Source organism: Emys orbicularis, chromosome 12, assembly GCF_028017835.1.
Source record: "Emys orbicularis isolate rEmyOrb1 chromosome 12, rEmyOrb1.hap1, whole genome shotgun sequence".
Taxonomy (NCBI): domain Eukaryota; kingdom Metazoa; phylum Chordata; order Testudines; family Emydidae; genus Emys; species Emys orbicularis.
Window position 1 is genome coordinate 1,230,546 of NC_088694.1, and position 9,772 is coordinate 1,240,317.

Sequence of the window (9,772 nt, forward strand, 5' to 3'; positions counted from 1 at the left end):
CAGAGGTGCTCCTCCCTTTTGCAGTGGTGTCCAACGCTGACTGGAGACCAGGACAGACAATCTGTTGAGAGGCCCTGTGGCCTCCCAGTGCCTAGTTCCTAGGTTATTTCCTTCCTTCTGCAGGGAGATGGGGTCGTTGTTTGTGGCGTGCTCATCTGCTCCTGCTGCCCAGCCGTTGTCACTTCACCGCCCCGGTCTGCGCTGTCTCAGCGCCAGCTGGGCTGTTAGCTGGACCCAGGAACAGCCTCCGTCAGGGGAGCGAGGGCCGGGGGCTGGGGAGCAGAATTATTTCAAAATCAGATGTTTGTGAATTTCCTCCTTAGGCCCCAGCAGGAATTTAAATGCCTTGTGCCCGGCCCCACCCAGTGCCCTCATTCCAGCTCCCCAAGCGTGTCCTCAGGAGGCGGGGCCTTACCCGTCAGGGCCTGGCAGGCATTACAGCGTCAGCAGCCTCGATTCCCCGGGCAGTCCAATGGGATGCCGCGTCTGTCCTAGCGGTGGCTGTGCAAGCCTGCGGGCACCGCTGCATCGCGCCGCGATGTGGTCACCGGAAGGTTCCCGTACGCAGGGTGAAATTCCCCCTGCACAGAGGGACCCCAAAGGACTGAGGCATCTTTTCAGCAGCATTGCTAACCACCAGCGTTCACAAGCCAGGAGTCAGACCCACAAGACCATGAGATTGGCTTAAAAATCACGAGATTTAAAAGAAACAAAACAAAAAACATGGGTTGGGTTCTGTTCCTTTGCTGTTGGGCCTCTCGGCCTTGGGGCTGCACTGGGACCGTGTTTCCTAGCTTTTCTCTGCAGCCATGGGTGCGAGAACCTAGCTGGTTGTTGTAAATGGAAGCTGAGATTCTCCTGTAGCCTTAGGCTGCTGGGAGTGGGCGACAGGGGTTGGATCACTTGATGAATCCCTGTTCTGTTCATTCCCTCTGAAGCACCTGCCATTGGCCACTGTCGGCAGACAGGACACTGGGCTCGATGGACCTTTGGTCTGACCCAGTCTGGCCGCTCTGATGTTCTTGTGAAATAGAGGGTGAAGAGAAGCACTAGTGAGTGGCAGACTCGTGGTAACGCCCGCAAGCTGACGATGGTGGGCTCGCTCTGCAGCGTGAAGGTATGGCTGCTAGGGCAGGCCCTCCTGAGCGAAGGGTTAAAGTGCGGCCTGCGTGCTCCGCACAGGGGTGTCTAATGTGTGCTGGGATGGAAGGTGCTTTAGGGCTCTGGTGCTAATCATCGTTACATCCTCCGATGAACGGAACGACACGTATTTCCCACCCTGCGTAGCAGGATGAGTGGAACTGGAGTCAGAGGGCCCATGTTCCCCAGAAGGTCTGTGATGGCAGGACACCAGTGGAACGGGGAACGGGGGAGTTGGGCTGGAAGCGGCTCGCCCGCGTGTGCAGAGCGGTGTGCGGGATTTACTGAAGCTCCACCTGGCCAACGCAACCTGCGCTCAGCCTCACGCTTTGCTATGGAACCGCGGTGGCAGAGCTGAGCTGTGAGTTCTCTGCAGGGCAGCAGCTGGCGGCGTGAGCAGGGGAACTCCAGCTACGCCCCCCTGGAGCCCTGGCCTTTGCAGGCACCGCACTGAGATACATTGATAATGACCCCTCTTTCATGAGACAACACACTGGCAGCTTGCCCCCTTGGTGAAGGATCCTGTTTGTTTCTTTCCATTCCCAGACTAAGCCTTTGATCTCAGTCACAAACAGGACACCCCACCCCTCCTGGTTCCTGTAGATTTTCTCTCTTGTAGATATCACTGGTATCTGTCTCAGTAAGCAAACAGGCATCCGTTGGGAGGCACACAATACACAGGAGTCTCATGGCCAGACTGAGAGGTAAGTGTCTGTTACCCCCTGCCTGCAAGGAACATGTCCAAGGCTGTCACCTCCTGGCGACCTCCCTCCCGGGACCTTGAGAATATAATTTGCAGTGCAGAGCTTTTTGCAATGATTATGATGAGCAGTGGGCTACTGGCTGGTGGTAGAGACCTCACATTCCTCTCTTTGGTGAACTGTATCTGACCGAGGGGATCCCTGGGCTCTCTGCCAGTTGGCTCCAAGAGGTTTCTGGGTCACAGACGGCAAGCGCCACAGCCCCTCGTGGGGAATACAGCCACACGAGCTGTGGCTCTGTTCAGGATGCACTGTCAGAATTGGATAGCTGCAGTGCAAGAGGCCAAAGGAGGCGTCTCATGAACAATGGAGACAATTGTAAAAGCATATGGGGAGGTTTTCAAAGGCGACAGGTGCCTTGAAGGAAAGCTGCAACTGGAAATAGACCCCACTGGGGAAGCTGTGTGCTTACCACGAGGGAAACATCCCTGGCACTACGTTATCCAGTACCCAAGGAGCTTGAAAGGCTGCAGAGCTGAGGTATCCTAGCACCACTACAGCCTGCGTAAGCAACATGGTGCAGGTAAAGACGCCATCAGGGAAATTACGGATCTGCATACACCCAAGCCACTGAACCAGGCACTGACTAGATGCCGCTATCCACTGCCCACAGTTGACCTCATGCCAGAACTCGCCAAAGCCAGAATCGTTCCGGTCTGTGATGTGAGGAATGGGGGTTGGCACATAAGCATGGTAAAGAGGCCAGCGTGCTGACAACCGTTACAGCACCATTTGGTCACTACCGATGGCTGCCCATGCAGATGGCATGAGCCCAGCACCAGAGCTGTTCCAGAGAAGACTCACCCACGTGCCGGCAGCGCTGCCTGGGGTGAAAATAATTGCAGACAATATCCTCATTGTAGGTGAAGGGAGCAAGGACCCACGAGCTGAATGAGACCAGAGCAGAAAACTACAAGCTTCCTACAGCGAAGCAGGGACAAGAACCTAAAACTCAACCCAGAAAAACTGGACACAGAGCTGTTGTCCCTGCCTCAGTACTTAGGGATGTCATACAAACAACACACGCCTCACGCCTGGGCATTGACAGCTGGCTGGGATGGGCCTGAGAGTGTGTTTACTGGCCAGGAACGAGTACACAGCTCTGTTCCTCCATCGAAGGGTGTGACATGGCAGGTCAGGTGAGACCCGCCAGCAGACAGGGATAGTGGTTTGCTGGACTCGGAGGCAGGTGACAGGGAGACAGAGTGTAACCAGCTGAGTGTGTGATAAAGGCGTCTTTGTGCTAGCAGCCTCTGGCCGAAGGGACACGGGGTCGGGGCTGGGCATCAGGGCTTTGTTTTTAATGGGTCTCTTTGTAAAGGAGAGAAGAGGTATCATGATTAAGCTACAGTTTTGGCATCCCCTGTTCCTTCTGACCACTTCAGTAAATTTCACAGCAAAAGTGCAGGGAAAAAAATGTCATGTGGCGGGAGGTGGGGAGAGCGCCCACACCACACTCACCCCTGCAGCAGCAGATCCTGACACTAGCAGCAGGTTTGGATAATTTTTGGTGGTGCCCAGAATGGGTCCAAGTCCCACCTCCACCTCCCCTGCCCCCACCTAAGGCTCTGGGAGGGACTTTGGGTGTGTGTGGGGGGTGCGGGCTTTGGGCTGGGGCAGGGGGTTGGGGTGCGGGAGGGGGTTTGGGTGTGGGAGTGGGTTTGGGCTCTGGGAGGGAGTTTGAATGCTGGATGTGGGCTCTGGGCTGGAAGAGGGGGTTGGGGTGCAGGAGGGGGTTCAGGCTCTGGGAGGGAGTTTGAGTGTGGGAGGGGGTGTGGGCTCTGGGAGGGAGTTTGGGTGCAGGCTCTGGGATGGGGCAGGGGGTTGGGGTGAAGGAGGGGGGTCGGGGGTCAGCGCTTACCTCAGGCAGCGCCAGCTCCCGAAAGCGACCCGTGCACCCCTCTGGCAGCGGCTTGGCGCTCGGGGCGGGGACAGCATGTGGAGACACACACACAGGGCCCCAGGGATGTGCCGGCCGCTTCCTGGAACGGCGTGGAGCGGGTGGGCAGGGAGTCGCCTTAGGCTGTGTCTACACTGCCACTTTCAGCGCTAAAACTTTAGTCGTTCAGGGGTGTGAAAAACGCCCCCCTGAGCAACAGTATCGACAGCTCAAAGCTCCGTCACTGGCGATTTAGATTGACAGTGACGTGTCACGTTTCAATGTAACCTGTCTTCAGCGTCATGCTGCGTGACTGCGACAGGCCGCGGGCGCCTGCGGGGAGTCCCTGGCATTGTGGAAGGGGGACCCGAGACTTGTTGGGAACCCCGTTCTCAGTCAGCCTTGCAATGAACCGTGCCATGGCGGCAGCCAGCCCGTCAGCAGGCCCGGCCTGTCCACGCCGGGTTTCACTGCGGTGCTGCTGAACAGCAGGTGGGATTTAACTGTGCAAGTCCTGGGGAGACAGACGCCAGGGAGTGGAAAATTCCAGGGGCTTTTCCCCAACAAGCGACAGCCTTTCTGTCCGCCGGCAGGTGGCACTGTTGCACCGTCGATCCCAGGCTCTGGATTCTTTTCCCTGCCCAGTGCCTGTCCTGCGCCGTGTCCGAGGTGCGGGCAGTGCAAGCCAAGGTGGCAGGCAGAGTGCCCTGCGACAGCTCGCAGACAGCCGCCGGCATCAGGGCCTGCACTGCCCACTGAGTCCACCCCAGGCACTGCAGAAGGGAGAAGGGATCTGGTGCCATGTCTTATCAGAAGCACCTCTCCCGGGACTGCTCCTTCCCGGTGTGTCGCCCTGCAGCAGGGGCATTTCCACCAGGGCCTTGGGTTGGGTCGGCATCACACCATCATGTCGCAAACGCTGCCACGCGCTGGCATCCGACCCAAAGGGGCTGTTACAGACCCGTGGCCAGCGAGGGGGTGGCTGGCAATGAGCTGGGGGGTCTCAGGCCAGACGGCAGCGGGACGAGTGATCGTGTCACACATGCACCATGCACGGCACTAGTGGGGCGCTCTTGTTGCGGCTGAGGGGCCCCGGGGAGGGGAAGCTGGCACAGCTGCTGCCCGTGCTGGGTCTGCCTGTCCACCCCCGCCCCCCAGGGGAGGGAGTGCAGGGCTGGGGGGCTGCGGCCTAGGAGCTGGCACACTCCCCTCCCCCCAGCGCCTGCGGCCCGGCACAGTAGCTGGTTTCCAGACAAAGGAGACGCCAAAGGGAGTCTGCTGCCGCCAGTGCATCGTGGGATGATGAATTGCTAAGCGCCGTGTCCCCGCAGCGTTTCTGTTTGGCACAGGGGGTGGGAGGAGGTGGCTGCAGCCTTGGCCGAGACCTGGCCACGCCACAAACCAGCCTGTGCCCAGGAGCTGAGCCGGGTAAGGGAGCGGGACAGATCTAGCAGGGGTTTGCTCCCCCCCACAGCGCTGTAGGGAACTGCTAGAACTGCCCGAGCAGCTGTGAACTCCCCTCCCCCGCAGCGCCCCCTGCTGGGTGAGGCCAGGGCTGGAGTAGCTGAGAGCTCCCCCCCCCCCACAGCGCCCCCTGCTGGGCAAGGCCAGGGCTGGAGTAGCTGAGAGCTCCCCCCCCCACAGCGCCCCCTGCTGGGCGAGGCCGGGGCTGGAGTAGCTGAGAGCTCCCCCCCCCACAGCGCCCCCTGCTGGGCGAGGCCGGGGCTGCAGTACCTGGGAGCTCCCCCCCCACAGCGCCCCCTGCTGGGCGAGGCCAGGGCTGGAGTACCTGGGAGCTCCCCCCCACAGCGCCCCCTGCTGGGCAAGGCCGGGGCTGGAGTACCTGGGAGCTCCGCCCAACAGCCAGCGTTTCCGTCCCCCCGCTCCTGACAGTGACTGTACCAGGAGAGGGCCCCCCCACTTCCCTGGTTTCACCTGCAAGTCGGGCCCCCTTCCCTCAGCCCCGGGGCTCTAGGGGGCTTGTCGGCACCCGGTGTCACTGAAGTGCCACGGGAGAGTCACCTACCCTTCTGGGGCCAACTGGGGGGATCCCGCACCCTTCCCAGTGCCCCCAGCCCCTGCCGGGCCTCCGGGGGGGGGGCAGGTCTGGGTCTCCCGGGCACCAGGGCCGAGCTCATCGCACCCAGACACTTAGACCCCCCAGGAACAGCCCCACAGCACCCCCGAGCCACATCTCCTCCCCGCTGGGGTTTGCTTTGAAGAGGGCTCAGCTCGTTTGTCTGGATGATCATTACTGAGCGAGCATCCCCTCCCCCACGCCCCATCCCCGCCCGCGTGCAATGCTCGCCGGCTCTGGCCTCTGGCAAGCTTTGTACAGGGAGAGCGAGCAGCTTAGCACAGAAACGACGAAAAGCCCCCGAAAGGGCCAGTTTATTCTTCAGCTCAATGTCTACCTGCTCCACGCAGCCCTGGAGCCGGCCCAGTGGGGTAGAGTGGGGCGTGGGCCGCGTGCTGCCTGTTCTCCCGGGCCGGGCGGCTCGTGCAGCGAGCAGGGAGTGCTGCCAGCGCGCTTTGCTGTGCACCTCCTGAGTTCTGGAGCAGGCTGTCGGAAAGTGACAATGAGCAGGACACGCCGCGCAGGGCTGAGCTGTGGGCCGGCTTATCACAGCGCAGTCGCAGATTGCTGCTGCCGGGGGCAGGATGTGCTGGTTCGGCTCTGTGCCACCTCGTGGGGACAAGGGCAGGTCACAGGTCACACTGATGCTGGCAGGGCCAGGAATCCCCAAGTCTACCTATGGGCACCCGCGGCTGGCAGCAGGGAGGGAGACACAGGCTGAGGAACTGCTGGCCAGGATGCGGCAGGCGCGGTGGGTTATTGGCCAGGCTTCCCAAAGCGCCCTATGGCATGTTGCAGCCAGGCTTGGACTCGCCCATGCTCAGAGGGTCCCTTTACACAGGGATCAGAGCCCTGTGGCAAGGCCATGGCTGGCCCGCATCAGCTGACTTGGGCTCAAGGGGCTCGGACCAGGGCACTAAACATCGCTGTGTAGATGTTCGGCCTGAGCTCGGGGCCCCTCCTGCCTTGCAGGGCGTGTGTGCAACGCACAGCTAGTGAGCCCTGGTGCATCCCGAGTGCATGCACTCCCCACTGCCCACGTTGCCCCCGCACACACGGGATTGATCCGAGTCTGGTCACAGCGATGCAGGCGTTTGGCTGGAACCTCCGCCGGGCACCTGCCAAAGGAGAAGCTCAGAGCCCCTCACGTGGGCGCGGCGGGCCTGGGAAGGTGCCGGGGTCCGTACAGCTTGGCCAGGCTCCAGGGTTAGGTGCAGGCAGCCTGTCCGGGCCTGTCCAGGCTGTGGCTTGCTGGCCCGGCCTGCTAGCAGATGCTGCCCCATGCTTGTCTGAGAGGAGGTGCCCTGCGTGGGGCAGACTGTCCATTTCCCCCCTGCCCCCGCTGGCTCCTGAGTGAAGCCCCGTCTCCCCCCACCCCCTGGCCCCGTTCCATTAGCTCCAGCTCCTCGGGGGTTAATGACGCCAGCTGCCTAAATGGCTCTGCAAAGGCTGCGGCTCAATAATAGCCCTAATGGCTCCTATCAATAATGCACAGAGCCCGTGACCAGAGGCGGGAGATAGCGATTGGGTGGGGAGGGGGATCTAGGGCCGCCCGGGGCGCTTGTCTCTGGCCATTTCCTCCCCATGCCCTGGCAGCCCGGGCAGCGAGTGCCAGGCAGTAACACCCCCCGGCTGTTCCCGGCATCAGCTGCAGACACCGCGGCCCGTCTGCACCGCCCGGGGGCTGCAGCACTGTGCAGCGGCTCCGGGAAGGCAGCCTCCCGAAATGGGGTTTTTATTACAGCCATACATCACCGCGGCGTTCTGATGCGGGTGGACGGCGGTGATTTTTCTTCATGGTTTACAGACAAATGAGGGGAAGGAAAATTGATGTGAACTTTGCTATAGCGAGAGGTCGGGCGCACGGGGAGGGAGTGATCAGCGCATTCATGCAGAGCGGCCAGGCCGCTGCCAGGGCTCCCTCACCCGCAGGGACAGCCTGGCGCTGGCTAAGGGTCTGCGCACATCCAGGCCCCAATCCAGCACAGCTCCCTGGCTCCGATGGTGCTACTCCACGCCGACAGCTAAACGTGGGGTCAGGAGCTTTGCTGGATTGGGGCCATTCAGGGAGAGGAAGCCCGCCAGCGACGCCATGCCATCTCGGCATTCCCAGGCCTCTCTCCCCACGGTGTGCAGCGCTCTGGGGCCAGCACAGACCCACACACCGCATGCTCCAGCCTCTGAGTACTTCACTTCAGCTAGGAGGCAATGCAAATTCCCGGGTACTTAGCTAGTGGAGACGCTCCCTCAGCAGCAGGGGGACACTGCTGAGCAGTAAGGCAGGTAAGTCTCAGGCTATGTCTACACTTAAACTGCTGCTCCACTGTAGCGCTTCAGTGTAGACACAACGTGCGCTGCCGGGAGGGGGTCTGCCGTCGCTGGAGCTAATCCACCTCCCCGAGAGGCGGTAGCCGGATTGCAGGGGAAATTCTTCAGCTGACCTAGCGCTGCCTGCACCGGGGTCCGGTCGGGGTAGCCCCAACTCTTAGGGGTGTGGATTTACCCTGAGCGATGTGCGGTGCCAGTGTAAATGTTCAGTGCAGAATAGCCCGGAGTGTTGAACAGAGGTGTCGATGGAGGAGCAGAGGGGACTCACCAAGAGAAAACCCCAAGACCAGCCCCCACTCCTGGGCTTGGGCCGCCAGCCCATAATACTTCCACACTCCCAGATATTGGAGCCACCTCTCCGGAGGCTCCTGCAATGGACTTGACAGGGCCCCAGTCTGCAGCTGGCAGTGGGGCAGCTGGTACCATCCCCTGCCCTCCCAGCTGTTGTGATAATTGGGCCTGCAAATGTACCCTAATTGTGAGCGCAACTGTGCAGAGCTTGTGTCCATCCCTAAGACGTCCCGAAGATGTGTGATAAGAAGCGTGGGTGGGACGAAGGGGGAGTTGCTCTCAGTGATGGATGTTATACACGGGTGCAAGAGAACCAGACAGACTAAATTAGTTCAAACCAAACAAGGCCACGTTGATATGATCCTAGGACTGTGCTGAAGTGACGCTTGGTAAAAACAGAGGCTGTGCAACTGGAAATCAATGAACCAAAATTGGTGTGTCTGATATTAGGCTTAATTGGTGGGCAAAATAATGAGAGGATGGGCTACTCCACCCAGCCCTCCCCTGGCGGGTCCTTAGCGAGAGAGACGTTGGGAGGAAAAGGAAGAGCAGGACAAGGCTCTATCCGGTGTGGCTGCAGCCCTGCTGGGCCCAGGATACCACACAGACAAGCTGGGTGAGGTCATCTCTGTGACTGGACCAGCTCCTGGTGGCGAGAGAGACCAGCTTTCAGCTCTTCCTCAGGTGTGGGTAAGGCGCTCCAGGGCAGAGCCCATCATGGCCCCGGGCGATTGAGAACATCCCATCCTGGGCTGCGCTTGGTGCTAGGGTTGGTTTTAGCAGCCGGCCAGTCTGTCCCTGGCTGCCGGCTGGCCCGGCTGAGGCGAGTGACCTGTCTGAGCTGCAAACGGGCGACCCAAGCACCCTCTGACTGCACCAGGATGGCCTGTCGGCCGGCCTGGGGTGTTCCATCACCCCACCTACCCCACAGCCCCACTGGGGGCTTGAGGGCGAGCCCAGAGGCCTCCTCGCGCTGCCCGGTCCCCTAGCACCTGCCTGAACAGGGCCCAGAGGCTGCCCCACGCTGTCGTGGGGAAGGAGGGGGTGAGCTGCCCCTCTGGTTGTGCTGCTAGGGCAGGGTCTGTGCTGGGGCATGCTCCTGGGAGCCGTGCGAGACGCCTCATGGGTGCTGGTTAATCTGTGGAAACAAGGCCAGGGCAGCACAGTGCTACAGGGCCCCCCCGGACGGGCAATATCCCCCAAGCAGGGCAGCTCCGTGGGGGGCTCTGGCGGTTTTAACCTCCGGCCACACGGGAGAGCGCCGGGTGCGGAGCCCAGAACTGGGGTCTAATCTAA